This window comes from Micrasema longulum, unplaced genomic scaffold (assembly GCF_059751315.1).
Source record: "Micrasema longulum isolate JH-2025_06_02 unplaced genomic scaffold, ASM5975131v1 h1tg000485l, whole genome shotgun sequence".
NCBI classification, from domain to species: domain Eukaryota; kingdom Metazoa; phylum Arthropoda; class Insecta; order Trichoptera; family Brachycentridae; genus Micrasema; species Micrasema longulum.
Genome location: NW_028277682.1, coordinates 88825 through 112175, shown reverse-complemented (window position 1 = coordinate 112175; position 23351 = coordinate 88825). Strand labels below are relative to the sequence as shown.

The 23351-nt window shown below is 33.9% G+C and overlaps 1 long non-coding RNA gene across 1 annotated transcript; it reads right to left on the bottom strand.

Moving 5' to 3' along the window:
- Window positions 1–2750: 2750 nt before the first annotated feature.
- Window positions 2751–4890, bottom strand: LOC148281236 (uncharacterized). The gene is made up of 2 exons (XR_015822396.1): window positions 4066–4890; window positions 2751–3992 (listed from the first exon to the last, which is right to left on the bottom strand). It is a non-coding gene; the product is annotated as an uncharacterized LOC148281236 (long non-coding RNA).
- Between the last annotated feature and the right edge of the window lie 18461 nt (window positions 4891–23351).

Genomic DNA, 23351 nt, shown 5'->3' with positions numbered 1-23351 from the left:
CATATTACAACAGAGATGAAGAACATTTAAGAGAAGGTAATATAGAAGCCCTGTAGATGCCTGGACTTCTATATTACCTTCTGTTAAATGTTCTTCATCTCTGTTGTAATATGTTAATATTATTATATATTATCTTGTAAGTCAAACCGTTATTAAAATTCCTCTAAAGAGGCCTAACTTGTAAAACTCGTAAGTTCCAAACTTATTTTTGTTCAGGGGAGCGTAAAAATAGTTTTTACTTCATTGAGGGGATTCTAAAGACCACCATCCACCCTGTTAGAGTCCTGTGAGACTCTCAGCTGCGCTTAGCGAAAGGTGAGCAAAAATATTCCCAAGGAATACAAACTCTATGCATATTAATGAGGGGAGAAGGAGGATGTATGGACAGAGGCTAACAAGTCGTCCCCACCCCTGAAGGATCCTTTCAATGCCTCGTTTTTTATTAAAAAATGAAGTACGTACAAAATATATAAACAATTTACACCAATAAAATAATATTATTCGCTGCCTCCGTGGTGTAGTGGTCAAGATGCTTGACTCACAAACGGAAGTTTCCGGGTTCGATTCCCGGTGAGAACACAAAAATTCAATTTGATTTTTCTCAAGCTTAGGTGTTTTGTGCTGTAATTTACTACTGTAATAAGGAAATATCACATACTTCGAATACCGATAAAAATATATGAAATGGATTTAGAATAAGTAATTGTATTCTCTAAATTAATATGGATATTGTGAAGAAATGTTTTCATATATAACTTTTTAAAAAATATATAAAAAATATGCCAGCAGAAAAACGCGACATGTTTGGCATTGATAGTTATGACGTCAAGATTCGTGATTATAATTATAAAAAATTGAATGGTTTGGAACAAAGTTGAAAATGAACATGAATCGTGACGTATTAGGAGCGTTTAGGCGTTAGGCATTAGAAATGTTTTCATACATAAATGTAAAATAGAAATTCAATAAAAACACGTTCGTAGAGAAACGCGTCTTGTTTGGCCTTGGTTGTTGTGACGTCAAGATTCGTGATATTGTTCTACACGAATTTCAATGGCCGGAACAAATAAACATGAATCGTGACGTATAAGAGGGCGCGGCCAATGGAATCACCCTTTTTGCGGGAATCCAAAATTTCAAATTTAAAAGTTTTTTTTTATGCTACCAATAATAAGCAAAAAAAATTTTTTTACTAGACAGTATTTCATAGACCTTTATTACTTTAAAAATATAATAAAAAAACGTGATACAAATTTCCCTATTATGGGCGTCCTGTTGTTGTGCCAAAAAAACAATTAAAAAATAATGACTAAAACCCATAGTTTACACTTACGTAGCGAATGGTAGCAAAGTTGTTTTAAGATGTTTTTTTTAAAAAAATAATAGAACACTTTTGATTGCGGATATACAAGTTTGACAGAAAACGCCAAAACATGTTTTTTTATCATTTATGGGCTTCTGAGTTTTACAGATATTTTTTAAATTTTTAAATTTTTTTTTTTTTGCACCACAACAGGCCAGGAGACCCAATTACAGTGGTGAATTACATCACAGAACACCCAGGCTTTAGAAACATTTAATTTTAATTTTTGTGTTCTCTCTGTGAATCAAACCCGGAACCTTCCGTCCGTGATTCAAGCGTCTTGACCACTACACCACGGAGGCCGCCATATATTCCAAGGGTTATTCATTTATTTGTCAATAGATGTAAATATCAACTGCATCGATCTGTTGTTGGTAATCGCGGGAATCTTGTTTGCTATACATTTTCCGTTTTTTCTCTTTTGCGCGGTTCTCGTTTTACTATAAATATTTACACAACGTGACCTTTCAGTGCTCCCACAATACCTGCATCTAACTACCAGACTATTCATAATACTTAATCGGTAGTTATAAGGATTCCATAGTATCTCAATTAGCGATTATTTTCATTCCCATTCCCAAAATTAATTTGATTTTAATATATATTTTTTATTTTAATGTTTTTTTTATTTTTTTTATATACATAAGAGATAAAACAGAGATTCAAAAAAATATAGGATAATTACATAGCAATGAAGAACACATAAATGAAAAACAGTAAAAATAGTAAACAAAAAATCTCACAAAGGCATGGCCTGTCGTGGGTACACAAGAAATTCAACAATGTTTGAGTATGTCTAAATGCTTGCAGACTGGCTGGATTTTCTCCCTAGGGAGTTATTCATATTTAAATTTATTTCAACAGAGAAGGGAATATGGAGGTCTAGACATTTACAAGGCTTATGACCTGTCATTTGCTGGTTTAAGTGGCAACTTTACACAATGTGTAACTTTCACCATTCTGCCCATGTTTGAACATCCACATTTCCTCAACTCTTCCATCTGTTGTTTTTGATCCTAATAAAATAGGATGCAATCACATTTCGTGTGTAATTAGCAAATGAATGTGTGTGTCACAAATGCATTACTTAAAAATTGAATTATTTTTCCATCTGTCAGATTGTAGAAGAAACAAAATGAATATGTCGTTAGTGTTGCCAGGGTAGTAATTTTTTTAACCCTATTTAGCTCATCTAATGAGAGAATTAATGAAAATTGGATCTCGGATTAAACAACTATATCGTTGACATTTGACCGACATTATCTTTAAAACATCTAATATTATTTAACATGATATAAAAATATCCGTTTTATGTAAAATAAATTTTGTTTTAAATTTTAAATTTAAAGTTCATTAATTCAATTACTCTTATTAAATGATCTTTTACATATCTACTCTGTTGTGTCAATCAATATTTCAGCGTGCACAATAAAATTTTAGAGAAATTATCAGATTGGAATTACGCGGTGACATCACGAATGCGCGCGGCGAAAACAGGGCATAGTGGGAGGATTATTGGACACAGTCCGATGTATTTTAATATGATTCTACGCTCCTTCTGGACTATTCTTAATTCTATGCTGCATATACAATAAATACGATAGATATTTATAGTTAGGTTCTGTACGGAGTTTGCATCGACGTCCCTTGTTAAAAAATGTTGGTCCTTCGAACACTTCTACTAAAATACGCTTCGCGTTTTTCCATTCATAAAATATGATCAATGGTTCGGTAATAAAGCGAATCACCGCCGCATTGTTTCCAAAATGTCGGCCAGTCATTTGTACTGCGCCTGCGTCCGGTCGTTACGTGGATGCGATAACGGAAGTTCTTTTGATACAAGTCTCTTTACTTTTACATTTGCGATAGGTACGAAAAAAGTGTTTGACTTTAATTCATCGGGCGTATTTTGCATATTTCTTTATACAAATCGGTGTCACGCTACTAAAGATGATTCATGATTTGTGTTCTAATGTAACTATTTTACATTTGTAAGTAGTAAGAAGGCATGGGTATCGTTTAAGTGGAAAATTGACATAGTGGGTTTATATAATTATTTTACTCAATAATCCTACATAAATACATTGAGATATAATATATAGAGATAACACTCCATACAAATCTGAGCTAAAAAGTCGTCCCCAAAGGACTGGGATTGACCAGCGGAGATAAGAAGTATCGTCACGTCGACAAGCAAAAAAAGTAGTACAGTAAAAAGCACGGACTGTTTACATCGGTCTACTGTAAGTTCTATTAAGTATGTCGCTCCCTTCCGCATACGCGTCACCTTTGTTTGTCGTTTCGCTTTACGCCCGACTAACTGAGCAGGACGAAGACAGAAGATAACTCACGAATTGTAACATATTAATAAGACGTTTTTTGACATTAAAATAGCTATTTTAAACAAGTATTGATTAAGATAAGAACATAACTTGCCGGTGAAATGTTATACCATCGCTTTTCCAGATCGATTTGTGCAGTATCTTAGCGTACATACTCGTATAGGCATTTTAGTAATTCCGAGGAGAAAAGTGTCTGGCGAACACTCGCAATAGACTAAAGTCCGTTTTATAAAACATAGACCAATTGGCCGCAGGTTAAGGGAACATATTTCGAACAATTATGTTTACTCAAATTATATACATCAATGCATAAATATCACATTTCATGAATGGTGATATTTTTATAAAATTTTGTTTTACTCAAATTTGAAATTGAAATAAAAAAATCATAATTATCGTTTCTGCACCCAGGGGTGCATAGGGCATTGCATTGGTAAACCAAATGCAGCGTATTTCGATCATCCGTTACATTAAGGTAAGTTGATAAATCTTACACTTCTATACTTCGCGTTCACCCTGCCAGGAATCGAACCCAGGACCTCGAAAATAGTGGGCGAACGCGCCAACTTCCCAACGAAGCGGATTTAACTCCACTCGATTTCCTTACTCTGGAGTTTTACCCAGAGTCGAAGACATTCGTCCGGGGTTCTGGTTCTATTTCACACGCAGAACTGCGTTTTTCATCCGCCTGAACACAGAGTGAACCAATAAATAAAAGGGTTATTCCACCATATCCCCATAATTTTCTGTTCTGCTGTCCCGATCTATGTATTGGCAAGTTGTGTACCTTTGGACGGTTTTATCTTTGGACAATCATCATACATCTGGCAATATCTTTTGTCAAACTTGTCATTACCAATAGAACGAGTTTGTTATTATGAATAGAATTTATTTGCAACAAAAAGTAAATTTTCATTCTATATTTTCCACCTTTTTCACTACATGAAAGTCTGTTTTTTACTACATATGTGTAGATGAACGTGTTCTTCATTTGTTTAAGCATGTGTTTCTTACACATCTAACCTCAAATTTAAAAAAAAAAACTGTTGAAATGTATGTTTTAGGTTTTTAGTGTACCTATGGAGAAATTCTGGAGAGTAGAAATGGAGATAATTTTCTATGTCGCAATTGCTTATACCGTTTCAGAGGAATCCAATAAATTTGATTATGAAAAAAAAAAAAAAATTATTTCTACATCCAAAACAAAAATTCGATGTAATTCGTTATCGTGTTCTTACTTTTTTTAGGTATATATTTTTTATATTTCCCTTCTTTCATGACAATGTTCGATTATTTATTTTTATTTCCACGTATCCACAGGTATCACTAATATGTTTGTACTTGAAAATCGCTATAAAATAAAATGGGTGCCATTTCTAGCATTTTTAAAATTAGTGAGCTATGGGCAGTAAAATTATGAATCTAAAACCGAAAGACAAACAATAAATATCTCTGTTAACATACGAGAAAAAAATAACAAACGCGAAAAGATAATATTTACTTTTTCATTTTTAATTCCAAGAAAACATTACCGAAATTTAACATCAAATTTAATATCACCAGCATAAATTATGAAAGTGATTATGTATATCTTAATCGGAAAATATACACATATTAAAAAAACATATAATATATGGGCCCCAAAATATTTGATATGTTACCTGAACATTGTAAAACCATGACCCGGATTCAATTTTAAAAAATTGGTTACTGGGTTTAGGTCGAGAAAAATCTGAAAATTTACTCAAAATACGTTCTTAAATAATAAATGGCATAAATTAATATTGTTTAACTGTATAGTAAATTAACTAGTAGGTAGTAATGTTATTGTTTATTTTTGCATTAAAATGTCTGCCTTAAAACAGGATGTACCTAGTTAGACAGACTAGACATGATCCAGAGAAATCTTTTACCGAAGTGTATATGTAGTAGATAAAGTAATTGTTATTTTGTGAAAAAAATATTATCATTTGAATTATAGTTCCTTATGGTTGTTGTAAATAAAATTTAATGGTATTGCGAATTCACTATAATACATTGTAACTTGCAACTCTCGTGTGTAATGCGTCAGAAATACCCACTTTCCAACTAGCCAGTTGTCAAATGTGACGGGAATCTTCTGGAATTCGATAAACTACCGAAATCAATCCGCGGCTGCGTATCTCAAAGGCCACGTGGTGAGGTGACGATCCAAGGTGTCAGGCGACGACCTCCGCCGTCACCAGATGAGCCACGATGACACCGACGTCCCCCGCCGCCGACGCGGTGCGGCTTCTTTTTTCTTCCATTTCGGCAGCCATCACGTCAACACTCTCGCTTCCGTCCTTTGGTTGAATTAGCCACTCTTGTTTGCCCGAGGCATTCCGTATATATCGTCATAGTAGAATTGGTTTAAACCAAGTCACCATTCCGTAGTTATGAGAAAAACGCATTTTAAAGTTTGAAGTGTTATTACACTTAAAACGTATTTTTAATAAATTTTATATTTACTTCCAACGATGTTACACAATTAGGTAAGTGTTTTTAAATTTTTTATTCTGTTCTATTTTATAACATAACTCGGATAGAAACATTTACTTTTGACTTGGTTTTCACGAATTCTCAATATTTTCGAATGTATTCGTACCAAGTCAATAAAAGCTGATTTGATTCAAACCAATACTCGTAAATAAAAAAATTCGTCAACAATTTATAAAGAAAAACAGGTTGCAATTATTTGGAAATAGCATTTTTGAAATGAAAATTAATAGTATGGTATGTTACAAAAATGAAAACAAAATGAAATGAAAAATGAAACACTTCCGACGAAATATTGAAGTACATGGAAAATTTTACTGTAAAAGGCAATGGTATATTAATGGAATGTATTTAAGCAATGAAATAGTGTTTTTTTTGCTAAATCCATTTATGCATTGTTATTATTAGGAATTGCCGTAACTATTGGGATATTCGTGATACCCTCATACTTTTTTTTCCAATTTAGTTCACTGTTCATCAACACTGTTTATTAACAAAATATTTTTTGGCACGCATTAAATTTAACTTAATTTTCAGTTCATTTTTAAAATAACGATTTGAACATAGACTTAATGTTTCAATTTTGATTCAGATACTCTTTTTTTTGCATTGGCCCTGCAATAATGACTTTCTCCCCTGCCTTTCGTCAGAATTCATTTTCGCAATTAAACGTTGAATTTCATCACTTTATACATCTTGATACACCATATATTATGCAGAACAAAACATTCAAAATTGCCTTAAAAGTGTGACTTTTAAACAACGGCTTTTGTAGCACTTAAAAATTTTTTTAGACGTTTTTGGTTTGTGCAACAATAATTGTAAAATGAGAATTTTTAGACTTGGTTCAATTATCGAATGCTTACATTATGTAAAATACTGAGTATTTAGCTCGGAAAATAAGTGACGTGATTAATTTATTAGTCAGGATTTTTAATATAGGTCTAACTCAATTTTGCCCCATGGGTGACTTGGTTCAAACCAATTCTACTATGACGATATTTGCTCTCTGTCAACATTGAAGAAATCTTCTTTACTACTCCGTTCAAACAGCTTTATTTATTGTTCAAACACAAACGTTTAATGTTAGGTCGAAATCGGAAACTCATTATTAATTATATATCCCTCATTTTATTAATGTATGATACTTTTTGCTCTACAGGATGTTCTTTAAACCCTGTCACATCCGAAACCACGATGATCAGTATAGGCAAGAAGACATATTAGCATATTAAAAAAATATTTAGAATGAAGAAACTAAAAAAAAAATATATTTAAAAAAAACAAATGGTTGCTGACTTCTGCTGGGGAGAAGCGAGGGGGGGCTTGGCCGCGCAGTTGACAGTGTATCAGACTCCCCCCCCTCCTCGTTTCGCCCCTGCAGAAGTAAGCAACCAGTTGTTTTATTTGATATTTTATTTTTGTAAATTTTATAAGTTCTAAAAAAATATTTTAATTTGCCAATATGTATTCTTGCTCATACTGACCATCGTGGTTTAGAATGTGACAGGGATTAAAGAACACCTGTATATTTTGGATTACCAAAATATGTTTTAAAGTTTTTTCTTTTTTCAATAGTGGACATATACTACACTACAAGACTACAAGAAAATGATCATAATCGACATTTTACGTACGTGTTTGATTTTGTTGACAAAATTTATGACAACTCTCATTGGACAAACTATTGGTATTTTAGTTCATCGAATTCATTTATAGAAACGCTTACTATAAATGGCTGATATGATTACCATATGGCAATTTCTTTCAATCCTCAAAAAACGGTTATATTTTATGAAATAATAAAAGAAAAGCTTATTATATAAGTCAGTACGTACGTCACAAGTTGTCACACTTTATTTATTATTTTAGATTTAAAAAAAAAAACAAAATAATAACATCACAATAGGCCAGAAGACCCAATTACAGCGGTGAACACTCAGGCTTGAGAAAAATTACAATTAATTATCGTGTCCTCACCGGGAATCGAACCCGGAACCTTCCGTGCGTGAGGCAAAGCTCCCTTACTGGGGTGCCCCGTACCGAGGGAAACATAGGTATGAGAAGAAAAAAATGTGGAAAGACAAAGAGAATAAAGAAATGTAGTAAATACTCAACCATAGTGTAAAATCATAACAATGAGGGGGTCTTTTACGAGAGGAGAGTATCCGTGACTGACCAAACGTTGAAATAAAAGAGAATTAAAAAAATATATAAAAGATTATGTCTTTGGAAATCAGATAGGTTTTCTCTCTCATCAATATCTAAAAGGTAGAATTGATCTTTTATACAAACAAACGATAGTTGCATGATAAAATAAATAAAAACAACTTTGAGTTTACCCACTTTTTTTTTTCTACCAACCGGTTTCAAAGCTACACAAGCTTCTTAATTAAGGTGTACTTAACTTATGAATTCTGTCCTATTTTATTATATCAATATTGTGCTTCGTATGGAACTAATAAAACAAGAGACTTGATTGAAATGCTCTATTGAATCTTTCTTGGGAATAAGACGTCTCGATTCGTTATAAAATTCCGATTTCAGTCAAAACTTTCAATTTATTTCAGACAGTTCTTCGTTTGTTTTTTCCAATTAGCGTTGGCATTTCGGGTAACGGGATAAAACAATAATTTTGTCGGCATGTTTGACTATTTCGAAAAAGTTCCCACATCTCGTTTGACATCAATTTGACATTATAATTCTTAATTTTCTCGCGTTCACATTCATTTACATTGGCGAGTTAAAGTTAAGGCATTAGAATCACTAAATAATTATAGTTCGTTATTAAATAATCATATCTTGTCTCTTGGTAGCTTCCTATGCCCACGCTATGGCAGTATTTGGTCCGTAGTATGCTCAGTATGTATCATCTACCACCATGTTTGTCTCTGTCAATAATTGGCTATTTTTCTCAGAATGATCTATCTCGTCTTTGTTTTACTCTTTCAATATTGATTTACGCCTCATTTTGTTACCTGTTTCAATACTTACTTTTATTGTTTTCTGTCTAGAGTATTTTTAGTGGTGTGATTGTTAAAATACAAGATAATAAAATATACCGCTTTATTTCCCTTTACAACATTCTACAAAAAAATATTTATTTTATACAGTGACAGTAATGACGATATCAATCTTATGTTTCAGTTTTTTTTATACATGTTTTATCGAACAATTAAGATGTATTATTACTGTATTTTTGTTGTAAACTTTTTTAAATCATTTTTATGTTGCTGGGATTCAACTCGTCGATGCACTTAGTAGCTGCAAGACTATTTGTGATCTAAGCTTTCATATTATATCTAAATTAAACTTCAACTGTAAATGGGGTCTAGATTTTTAACCGCCCATGCGCTCTGTAGCTGTAGGACATATAATCTAGATTCTAATTGTAAACGACTATTCATTTTTTTGTGCTGTGTAAATAGGGGCTAGATTTCTAAATATCCGTGCGCTATATAGCTGCAAGACGTATTGTAATCTAGCTTTTATATAATAATTCAAATTTAATCTTAATGGAAACGGGTAACTAGAATCCCACCGCCTATGCGCCCTGTAGCTGCAAGGCGTGTTGGGATGGTTATTGTACAGCGCCCTTGAGTTAATTTTCACAAAAATGGCGCTTTATAAATTATCCTAAATAAATAAATTAGAGAAATACCCAATTGTTTAATGTAATACAAGTTATTGCACTGTGAATTTCAAATGTATATTTCCTTGTTAAAAATATCGTAAACTTTTACGTGTATTTCATCACATAGTCAGGTTTTTAAAATTTTTATTTAAAATATTTTTTTGTAAATACAAATACATTTTGTATTGGCACGCGGTACTTTTTCAATTATTTTTTTTAAAGGAATGACCCGCTAAGTTTCTACTTAAGAGGCTTGTCAGCAAGTGGGAAACAGGGTATGGAAGGAAGTTATGGAAAATACAACTCAATACCCAGACCAATTGAGAAAAAATACTTCTCGAATTTTTTCTAGCAACTGGCGGGAATCAAACCCGCAACCCCAGTTTCACAGTTAGCTGTCTAACTATATGCGCCACGGCGCCTGTAAAACACTTTTAAAAAATTAATCAGATTTTCAGTGTGCAAGTAGTAATTACAAAAAGGTTCTAAGTACTACACATTGTAATTTATAGATAGTAGAAAGGAAAATGTGATTTGAAACAGAGAACAGTAAATACGCATTAGAAAGCACAAAGTGTTTTGTATTTAAATCATACCTAATCCGGCATTGTTAATAAAGTTCATACGTTATTACTTTATTATGCCTATTTCAAATTCTATAACCTTTCATTGCTAATGGAATTGGTGGTATTTAAATTCATCTCAATCTTCGTCACAAAGGATTAGCCATGAAACCAATCATACAATTCAATACCCCGCGCTCAAATCCACCGTAAATCTTTTTAACGCGAATCACACAGACGTACTGAAAATACGAATCAAACTTGAACTAGAAATTCTACCTTTATAATAGTGGCAGATCTCCTGGACAATCACGGTCGTGGTTGACTATTTCTACCCTGAAGCACCGTCCACCCAAAAAAACCTGTTGACGCGTCCGATTTGGGAACGTTTCCGTCACCTCCCCATTCGTGCCTCCGCTTGCTGTTGCAGGATTATGTTTCCTTTATTTGGGTTCCTTTGTTGATTCTTTTTTTGTATAAGTCCAACTCCAAGTCCTTCTGAAGGTCATAAAATAATCCTCGCACCTTGTGCAACTGTTACAGAAGGAGGCTGGATTACGGTAGGTTTGGTAATGGACACTTTGTACAAAGCCAACACCATAAATCTTTTTTGTTGTTTCGAAACTACATTTACTAGCGATCCGTTCTTTCAAGCTACTTAATTAGTCTTAGGATCAATTCGATTCGAGGACACCTGACACCCCCGTATGGAAGTTCGGTTGTTAGTGAATTATTAGATGGTTCTGGAAGGGGAATCGTTTTTCGATCGGCGATCCATAATCGTCAATCCAAATAGTTTCCAAACGTGTGTTCCGAACATGCTTCCGATTAGCTCACAAAACGTGACCGGAAATCGTCATAACGTGTCGGCGCACCGAACCAATCTACGCGATGTGTAAAATGCACACCATTATACCATTTTCAAATTCAAATTTCAAACGTCCGTGACCGATACAATGAACGAATGGTGTCAACTCTTCGGATTATACAGCCGTTTCCGATCGGTAATATTTCTGTAAACTTTTTACACGTCGCGTCGGTCTTGTGTAAGGATCTCCATAAACGCGGTCCTCTTACGAATCTGCCCATTATAGCATTGTGCTCACCTTTATCATGTATCGTATTAACACATAAACTTCGTTTTATTTTGGATCAATACCATATAAACCAATTCCTGACAATAAGAAACCAATATACCCTTAATTTTGATATTTTTAAATGTAATAGTTAGACATTATAATTAGATAAACACGCACGCTGTTATTACTTTTTAAAGTTATGCTTCAAATGCTTTTATAAAAGCCTGGTGCGATATTTCGTGGGTAAAAATATATTTGAATCCGTTAGCCCGAAGTAAAATCATATTCACAATTCATGGGAAAAATAAATATAAACACTGTTAAAAATGCCATAAAATGATGCGGCGAAACTTTAGCCGGAAGCTGAATCAACCATATTCCTTAGAAATGGTGATTATAGCTCGGGAAGTATAATAGTACACATTATTGTAGTGAAAGGGCAGTTAGAAGGGGCCCGCTATTTAGCTTTATAAATTCATCAAGTCAAAGAGGAAGTTCCTGCTTAATATGAGAATATTGTGGTAATCTTTATTTCCTGCTCAACGCATTTAAATATATTTTTGTAACAAGTAACAATACATAAATGAAGGTTTTTACTGAATCATAACCGATGTAATTAATTTATTAGTTATCTGTAAAAATAAAAATAACTTTATATCGGATAATATTTAAATTAAACTCACTGAATAACGGCTCAAAGTTAAGTACATATCTCAAATATTTATATTACCCGTACGAATTTTTGTTTTATTTTGACAAGTAAAAAAATACGGAGAATGAAAACATTGTGTCATACACAGAAAAAATCTAAAGTGTTTGAAAATGTAGTTAGAAATAAAAATTATTGCGGAAAGAAAACGTAATATTTTGCCTACTTGAAAGTGATTCAGCTTAAGAATTTCACAAGCCCTTCTGACTTTTGACTAACATTACAATGAGACAGTCAACATTAAATCGAGTTAAATAGAATCCGTGTCACCTGACTTGCATGCGTAATTAATGAAATATAACACAAATGGCTGTTTTGGGCAAATATTTTGTCTTCGGCTTTTGTCATACCACGGAGCGGATGTTCCCAATAAAATAATAAGCCTTAGAGCATTAGTCTTGTCGTCCAACAGTCGATCAATCACGGGTCGTGTTATACAATCTGGGGATGCTTTAGTAGTGTATTCGTATTTAGTATTGAGTCTATATTCTACCTATTCCTAATGCCTATCCCACACTCCGGCCCAGTGCTGGCCAGATCTGTGCGGAGATAACGCGTTTGGGTTGTTTCCAGGCCGGAAGATGGCCGTGTAGAGATAAAATAATGGATATTGGACACAATTCCGATGATACGTAATCAATTATCATTTTTTACTTACTAAGATCTTTTCTTTATTTCTGTGTAGAAAAACAAACAGCACATTATCATTTTCTCGGTACAATGGGCTGATTGTCTTAGATTTCTGGAATGAACTGCGTTGTTTCAGCATCGTTATAAATATATTTTTTCTTCTTCTTCTTATCTTTCCTCGGCCCGATGGAGGTTGGAAATTATCTCAAAACCGGTAGACATATCAAAGTCGGTAAGTGGTTTTATACAAATATTTAATAACATTTAGTAAAATGTTTCGCCTCAAAGTTAATGCTTTAAATACGAATAATAAATACAAAAGACTTGATTATCAACGGCGAGGTATAAAACAGATTCAAATCATTGCTGTATTGATTTGCAGACAGATGTATCTTAGGATTATTTGTACTACGTATTAATTATTTAGTAATACGTATTGGAATCGGGTTGTGGTCCCGTGGCTATTGTTGCGGACTTACGGATCAGAGGTCCGAGGTTCGAATCCCACTCTCCCCAACTTGATTCCCATTTTCTAATAGTGAGTTATTTACAACTTGTTGAAAAATGACCCCAAATCTAAGTATTTTAGTAAATAAGAGAAAGGCAAATATTTACTTAAAAAAAAAAATGCAAATAAATACATACAGGGTGTTCAAACCCTGTCACATCCGAAACCACGATGATCAGTATGGGCAAGAAGACATATTAGCATATTTAAAACAATATTTATAACACAGAATTTTTAAAAAAATAAAATGGTTGCTTACTTCTGTAGGGAAAAAGCGAGGGGGGCGTGGCCATGTGGTTGACGGTGTATCAGACTCCCATCTCCATGCTTCTACCTTGCAGAAGTGAGCAACCATTTGCTTTTTTTGATATTTTATTTTTGTAAATTTTATTCGTTTTAAAATTTATTTTAATGTGCCAATATGTCTTTTTGGTCATACTGATCATCGTGGTTTCGGATTTGACAGGGTATAATGAACACCCTGTATATGCATTTTATATTTCCAGGAGTTACATAAACGCATGCCGCCATTTGTGTAGTTTTAAAGGAAAAAATATAAATAATTTAATGTAAATATTAAAAATTAATAAATATTCCATAATATTATCTAGGTACGGGTACAAAGAAGAATGAACACACGTAGGGTCACCCTTTATTTAAAAATTTGTAGAAATGTGGAAAGTATTGTACAATTAAAAAATGGTATAAATGTGGCAAGTATTGTATTATATGTATATACTCGCACGTATTTACAAATGTTGAATATTATGCTGCTTTATTTTATTTAAGTGATTGGTTTGTACAATGATCCCTGTTTTTTTAAATTTATTTATTTATTTTATTAGGTAAACAAACAGTATGTACACATATATTGCCAATTTCTTTGTATATTAGTGTAAGAAACTCATGCACACACCAAAAAAATTGTTTACACTTATATTAAATATAATAAATGTAAAAGAAACGAAATGAAAAAATATGGTTATAATAATAATAATCAAGTTTAATATCTGCTTCTCTCAAAATTTCTATAATTTTTGACCTAAATTTACATACATTGTCACAAAAAAAAAATATCAGCCTCGGTAAATATATTGTTATATTGGTCGCATATTCTAGGTATTGTAGATTGTTTAAAATAGTTTGTTGACGCGTTTTCAGTGTAAAATAAAAGATTTTGTCTTGTCGGTCTAGATGGCACACGGAATGGAAGTCTTTCAAGTAGTTTTGGAGAATCAATTTTATTATTCATTAATTTGATTAAAAATAACTGGTCTAACATTATTCTTCGATTTTTTTTAGACCGGTAACCGGTTTCATCGCTCTCGCGACATCGTAAAACTGCCTGTGACTTGTGATGTCAGCGATGAAATCGCTTATTGGTCTAAAAACTTATGGTAGATTTTATAAAATTACGATGTAATTTTCTTTACATTCATTTGTTATAAATATAACACCTACCTGATTAGTTCGGGAATGTTACACCGTGTGAAAAAATACCACTTTGACTGTCCAATGACAGACCATAAGCCCTGTAAGACTAAACGTCTATGTTATCTTAGGTTACTTTTTCTCTGTTGAGATTTTTGTCTATATACCCAATAATTTCTTCTGATTTAAAAAGAAGTAATACCCTAGAGAAAATCCTGTATCGTACCCAGTGGGCCGACTGTGGGTTTACACGAATTGTAATTGTAGGCGTCAGTCTCTCGGACCATTTCTACAGGTGTCCATTCACCTCCTTTCTTGACGAATTTAGCTTATCACAAATGCGGCCGCGTGGGTTTACTAATACTGATATTCTCGTAATAATTACACAGAATGCAGCGAGATGAGTGCTAATCCGAGATGTTATAAATCCAACGTGGACGCATAGGAAGCGTAGGCCATCTTATCCGTTACGCAGAAGAAACACCGACGCTGACCGATCACCGATTACAATGGTCCTCCAACATTAATGCTCTACTCGTTTATTCCAAACGCGACCACTGTTCTTCAAGTCACGCGTGTGTTTCATTTAACTTATACCCACCGGAGATGGGTCCGATTAGACCTCGGCCAAGAAAATTATGGAATATATTCAAAGTAAATTCCATGCGTCATATTCCCAAGCCATCCATCATGAAAAATCGCGAAGGCTTTACCAAACGTCTTTCTATTCGGAATATATTTTGATGAATAAATAATACTGAAAAACCCACAAAAAATGATTGAAAGGCAACTTTTAAAACTGACCCACCATTGTCAAAAGAACGTATTTTTGAGCCAACGGGCCTTATAAACAAAATGGTTTTCACGAAAAAAAGGCAGACAAAACTATTGCTTTTTTTTCCATTTGACGAAAACGCAATGATTATTTTATTAAACTTTTTGTGGTGTAACTGACTATAAATTATATTTAAACATACTTAGCCGAACTAATTGTTTTAACATCAATTCTATTAGAATCATTAATTCCTCAAATTGCAATTATAGTCCAATTTGATTTAATTTGACTATTTATATTGATGTATTCATTTCCAAAATACAATATTTTGATATTTTGTACGTAAATTACTTTGGAAACATAAGTTAATATCATTTCTAGTAAAAAATGGTTGGTTTCACTATAGTTTATAATATGTAGTAGTGTGTTAGGAACTTTACCATCATCTACCAATCATTAGTCTTTTGTTTTTATGCTCTAATATCCAGAATGTGTAGATTAGTCATTTATCACACAACTCCGAATTCTTTGGGATGGATCTTCCGGGTTTTCGTAGATCTCTTCGCCGTTAACACAAAGTGAGATGAAGATGGGTTGGCATGGGTTAGCTCGAAGTCTTATATGTTGATCGTGTCTATGAATTATTGTATACCATTATTTTATTGCCCTTGTTGATCTTTGCCACATAGTTTTATGTTAGTTTTCTTCAGTTTCTTGTACATATATTTCTTCATATGACTGATGTAATTGACTTAGGCCGTATATACAATAAATAAAATAACACTAATCACTATCAGTATAATACTGATTATAATATAATCACCACGGGTATTCATTCGTCAATTCTTCGATATTAGCCACCTCCGTTTTAGCTTGTCGGACTGAACATCATCTGAAAATTATTTTGTTTTTCACTTAAAATAAAACAATAAAATATGTACGTTTTAAATCTTCCGTATTTTTTGTGTGGTCTTATTGATTTGACAATTTCATTCTTTAATTAATTTAATTTCTTTTATTTTTCTAGTTTTTCACTTTATAATTAAAATTAAAGTAAAAACACTAATTGACATAAAGACTTTACTTATAACCTCCATATGTATTAGATTTAGTATTTAGTAGACACTGTTAAAATTTTTAAAAAGGGATAATATTCATTACTAAATTGTACCTTGATAAGGAAGCTTGTATAGATTCGAAACCGGTCGGTAATTAAATCAATATTTAGTGGTTAAAAGCGAAGTGTTTTTATTTTAATTATAATTCAATTTTGTTTTACTTCTGTTTAGTCAATATTTTCTGCACAAATAATATTAAATTAATTGAAAATGACATTTCAAATCAATTCATTAACCCCCTAATAGAGAAACCATAAACATAATTTGCGTACTGAGTCTCTAGTATCTAAATAACGGATTATCGCTACATACCAGCTCGATAAATAATTGGTACATTTACGTCGTCAAATAATAATTATATTTAGAAAATTTATGAACTCTGTAATATTACGTAGAAATGTGCATGGGAGGGAGTCCCACGTCTATAGCGGGAGAAAACTTTAAAAATGTATCAGGGTATCGGTAATGTTGAAGAGATGCGTGGTGTTCTGCCTGTCACAGCCAGGTTAGTAGGCGGCCCGGGGGCCTTATGCCGGAGACGTTCGTCTTCAATACCGCATTCATTCTTGAATCTCGCTTTGAAAATCCGGCGTCCAGTGATTCTAGGTACTAGTCGTGAGTTTTGTATACGAGATTTGGACAGAAATATATACAGGAATTTTAGGTTTTAAACATAAAATGTTTCATAACCAGCTAATATTTTGCACATGTGTTCTAGATGTGGTACTTAATTATTACTCAAAACTCCCCACCCCTCCACCGCTTGCGTCTTGAGACAATATACAGGATGTCCGGTGGTATATTATATACTTAAAACCGTTATAACTTTTAAACACAAGCAGCTAGAATAATTTTGAGTATGGTGTTTTAATGACAAAATTACGTTTTTATTTATTACGAAAAACATTGGTTGAAAAAGCGGCGTCGTTTCGCTATCGAGGCGTAATTAAAATACGATTTTAGCTCACGACGGCGGCGTTACGCAAATTCTGTAAAAGTTACAATATTTGCGGGATAAGTTACCTGTTCACCTTAACCCTGTTCGCACCCCTTTTTACTAAATGGTTTAGGAGGTCGCGCTGTTGCTATCGGAACTATAGTATGGCCACGCTTTGTCCAACCCCATTCGCAAGTTGTTTGGAGCTCGAGCGTTGTTCGTTATTATTTTAAATAATTACGAGTACCATCAATAGACTGATAAAAAAACAGTTTTTGTGGACAACTGTTATTGGTTGTATTTTATGATTCTCGTTTGTACATGTAGATATATTTGCTGTATTACTGTTGATATCCCAAATAAATAAAATAAAATAACAAAATTCACAAAATTAAATAAAACCCTCAAAATGCATTATTGCTCATACTAAAAAAATCAATTAGAATGTTTGACTCGACACTTTAATTTAGATATGCATATAATATAATAAATAATAATAATTATGGATAACTTATATAGCGCCATTTTCGTAATATAACACCTCAAGGACGCTTTACAAAGTGATAATATAAAGATTTAAATTTAATTTAAACTTTTTAATTTAAGAAAAATAATGTACTTTGTCATCACATGCTAAGAATTTATTAAAACGATAACAAGTGGGTTTTAAGTTTCTTCCGAAACATCACTTCACTCTCACAGTTTCGGACCTCTGCTGGGAGAGCATTCCATGCCATATGTTATATAATATGCTACATAATAGTTAATGTTAAAGTGTCGGAGCAATAACTCTTAATTAGTTGCAATATATAATGCGTAAGCAGAGTGGACACACAAAAAAGGAAGAAGACGATTTTAAGCGAAATTTGTTGTAAAAAAATATACAGTAGATCGATACTTCACAGTAATTACTTGTGGAAGAATTTTCAAGTATACCGATTTTACAAAGCGTTCGAAATAACCACTCGATCATATTATAAATAGGCGATAGAGCTACAAAACGTCGCATCTTTCCAGCATAAGGCCCCGGAGTCACCAGATAATGGCCGGCAGTGGGTGGGTGCTTCTCAAACATGGGCGGCTGACGGCAGTTTTATCGTACGCACTATTGATAATGATGTACAAATTAAACTTCAATAATCAGACCGGATTCGGCCCAATTTGGTCTGATTGCCCAGAAAGGTTGTTTACTCATTAACCATGCTGTTCATCACTTGGGGCGATGATGTTATTGATTGATTTGGTGATTATTTATAATTTTCAGGTACGCTGGACTTCAGCAGACGACGTTGTGTAATAGCGTCTGAATTTACAGATCTAATATATTTTAACTACCGATTAATTTAGACCTACTGCTTCTTCCTACCTTATTTTACACCTATAAGTATTTTCGTCACGTTGATGACTGTAAATTAGAAATTTTCTCGAAATCTTTCGTTGTCTATCTGGTATTGTTCAATTTCTTGTTTATTTATGTAAACTCTCCTCATTGTTTTTAGATAAGTTTTCACGCTGCTGGCTTTTATAATTTATTCTCACTAACACCGCATGCCGCACATTTCTAATGTTATCAATTTGTTTTTGTTCATCAAATTTATATTTAAATTATGTCGAGTATAATCATTTAATTAAAAAAATATAAGCAACGCATTGAAATCATTTTTAATTTGATCAGTCACCAGTGCTTGTGCGGTATTCTGCGTCGTTAAAGAAAAATCAAATCTGACATTCCGCGGCCCAAACTACAAATCGCCCGGTCATATTTTGATTAATTTTAATGTCAAATTTTACAGGAATGTTTCATATCCTGGATTTAGCACTTAATATAGATTATTTTTTGACATTTTAAACAAAAGCCTGCTGTCAATTTCGTCAAATTTATTGAATGGGTAATTTTTTGAACCGCCATAGGTTCCCTGGTATAAAATATCAAACCCTCATTAGTCATTGATTTGTCAATTGCATATTGATATTATGTGCCGGACGATATAATTACATAATTATTTTATTTTACGTTCCAAGGCTAGCGAAAATAGCTCTGCGACTATTGAAATACAGTTATAAGTAAAAAAGGCTAATGCTATTTAAATACAGTTCCACTTTTAAAGATCAAATTTACATGTGAAGTTTCAAAATCACGATGGTTATATTGCGTAGTACTATTTGACAAAATTACTTGGGTCGAATTACCGAAGTGAACAATAAATCTTGAATCTTTCCGTCCTGTTTTCCACGCGGAATGCAGTCTGTGCCTATAATAATAATAATTTACCTAGAATAAATTAGCCTCACCGAGTAAAGTTATTGTACAAATTATTGAAGTTACATGTTCCGTAATAGCTGATACAGATTGTACCTACACAACAATTTCGCACAATGGTGTACTCGTGTGAAATGTGAACAAAACAGAACAGAACATTCTAGAAACAGTTAGGCTCAAATAATGATCATTACAACTCACAACGCAAGAGTACTGATGCAAATTCGTATTGTTCGAAGTTCCCACAGTTCTCTTATTATATGTGTTTTTTCTTGCGTCTTTTATTTATACATTCTGTGTGCCATTTTTGTTCGTTCCCAATAGTTAGTGTTTACGCTGTGCATTGTGGGAGGTTTACAATACAATTGAAATATTTAAAATTAATTTGAAAAAATGTGCGGAAAAACAATGTATGATAGGTGCCCTAATGTCGAAATTAGAGCAGAATGCAAGGCATTATCGACAAAATTAAGAAAGGTCTTTTGCGATGGTTCGGTCATGTGGAGCGAATGAATGATGAAAGAACGGCTAAAAAGATTTATGATGCGAATGTGTCTGGTTGTAGAAGTCGAGGAAGGCCGAGAAAGACATGGCATGATCAAGTACAACAGATTCTTGAAAGTGGTCATGTGAAAAGTCGGAATAATCGACGTGCGTGCATGAGAAGATGTATGAATGTGAAGGAAGCAAAGGAAGTGTGCCAGGACAGAGTGGTGTGGCGTTCTATCCTCTCTGCCTACCCCTCCGGGGAAATGGCGTGATGGTTAGTTAGTTGGTTGCCATTATTTTTTGTTTTGTCAAAAACTTTAAAATGTCAATTTCTCATTTTATTTATTAAATCGATAATTGTGAGTGAAGCATTAGTTTTTTAAATAAATTTAAGTATTCTGATTGAATAAAAAACTTTAATATTAGAGTAAAAGAACACTTAAGATGCTTAAATAAGAATATTGTTTCTGAATTCGCAAATCATCTGATAGAAAATAATCATAACTTCAATAAAGACACTGGATTAAAAGTACTTCATGTTGAAAATAAAATATTAAAATTAGACAACTTAGAAATCTTAGAAATTAAAAAAGCGATTCATAATAAGAAAACAATAATTAATAACCAAATAAACAATATTTCTTTTAGTCCTCTCTTGTCTTACTTCGAAAATAATGATACAAATTACCACCCGTGTAAGGAAAAAACGACTTGATTTTTCGGGTCCACGTGTAGTATTTAGTGAACGTGATAAAAAAAAAATATTTAAAAAAAGGAATCAATTCATTAGTTACGTAAACCTTGACGAATAAGCTTGTTTGCTTTGAAACCGGTCGGTGAAAAATAAAAACTAGTGGTTAAAAACTAAATTGTTTTATTTAGAATAAAAAAAAGATTGCTTTCATAGGTTTACAGTCGGTAAATTTTAGACGCGCTAGAATATATATTATGATTCTATTTACCCATGGGTATTTATAATGTAGCTTATAATTTACAAACTAAATAATAATAATTTCTCGTGTACACAAGAAATAAACATATTCCACGAATGTAACGTGTGGGCATTATTAAATACCGAGACAATAATTATTTTTAACGTCGGGTGAATGTATCCAAGTATCAACGTAAGTGTTAAAGAACACGCAACCCACTGCCTTTATATACAAGTGTTTATTTCGGTATTTTGTGAAGGTAACAGCTAACAGCGCGTACTTTTTATATCTTTGTAATAGCTATGACACGACGTACAGGTAACCTCTTGAACTGCGCCGATGCCTTCTGCAACCTGTTCTCAACATGGTTATTACGAGCATTCTAAAAATCCCCGTACATCTGTGTGGGTACTAAGCTTCAGTCTTAACTACGATCATAAATTATCGTGTTTATCGCGAAAATAAGTTAAGGATCAATGGCAATCATGCAACCGTGTTCGTCATTATGACGCGTTTATGGCTCGAGAGTTCAGCGTTCAGTCTTGGTAATTCAGTTTGCTCGTTATCCTCAAAAGCGTCATTCGGCCAGCCTGCAGCTTGTCCCATTAGCTTCGCTAATTGGCAATAGTATCGCGGACAATCGGGACAATGTCCCGGAAACTGCTCGTTTGTCCATCTTCATTGTCACTTTATTCCGAACGTTGACAGTTTCTGCTCTCGGTTGTAATTTGATTAGCTGTTTACAGCTGGCTGCGGACTGCGGTGATAACCGACGATCCGTTAGGGAAATATTTTTGCGCAGACTCCTGATAAGGTCGCCGATATGCATAACTGGAAATCCTGTTTTACATTTCTCGTTCTTGCAGCCGAGACCCAACTAGCTGTTCAATTAATTACCGCTGTCAGGTTCTACGGGATATTAACATACTACCTACTCCGCGACTGAAATTTGGAGCTTTCAAAATAAAATTCCTCGCCTCTCCATCGAGTGGATGTTTCTGTCGCCCAGCGCGGCGCCCGTCGGCCGACATTATTCATCGCGTTTCTGCATTCTCCTCGCACTTAATTATGTGCGTATTATGGTCAGATGTAAATGCACTCGCGTCCGGAGCACCGTCAGTTGGCCGATTTGAGTGATATATGTTCCCCGTCAATGCATTTAACGAGCATCGGAAATCGAAACCCGCGTCAAACGGGTAAAAATACCTCGAAATATTGCGGCTCAGACCGTCGCAGTCTTTGGCCGGACGTTTGTACGCAAAAATGTAAATGATGTCACGTGATGAACATAAAAATGGGAAGAGTTTAAGCAGAACTAATATTTCAACAATGTTTTGAGTATGTCGAAATGCTTGCAGACTGGCTGGATTTTCGTCCTGGGGAGTTAGTCATATTTAAATTTGTTGCAACAGAGAGAGAAAACATTATTGAGAAGGGGAATACGGGAGTCTAGGCATTTACAGGGCTTGTGACCTGTCATTGGCTTGTTTAAGTAGACACTGTGTAAAATTCACCATTCTGCCTATGTTTAAACATCCCCATTTCCTCAACTCTTCCATCTGTTGACTTTTGTGAAGTAAAAGAGCTGAAACCTTTATCATGTGGGTGAGATTCATCCGGCTGAACCAATTCACCTACTATGCACTTTTACTTACTTTTACTTCACAAAAGTCAACAAATGTAAGAGTCGAGGAAACGTGGTGAATGTTACACAGTGTGTAATCATTATCTTCATCGTTACATGTCCGCTTCCTAGTTGGAGCATAAGGTGTCCACAAAGATCCTCCAGCAATTTGTCGGCTGCCAGCTCCTGCGCAGCGTGTTCGCGTCCCGTAGTTCTGACGCGAACTGCCGACGAACAGTCCAGGACGTCGAGAACCTGATGCCTTGTAAAGTAGGCAAGCGTGGTTAAGGCTCTCGGAAGGCATTCGCAGCACACGGCCAAGCCAACCGTATCGCCTCCGCTTGATGACAGTTGTCACCGGAGTTTGCTGCATCCATTCTCTTATTACTTCATTTCTCACAAAGTCAAACCACCCTACTCCCGAGATTCTTCCGAGACAC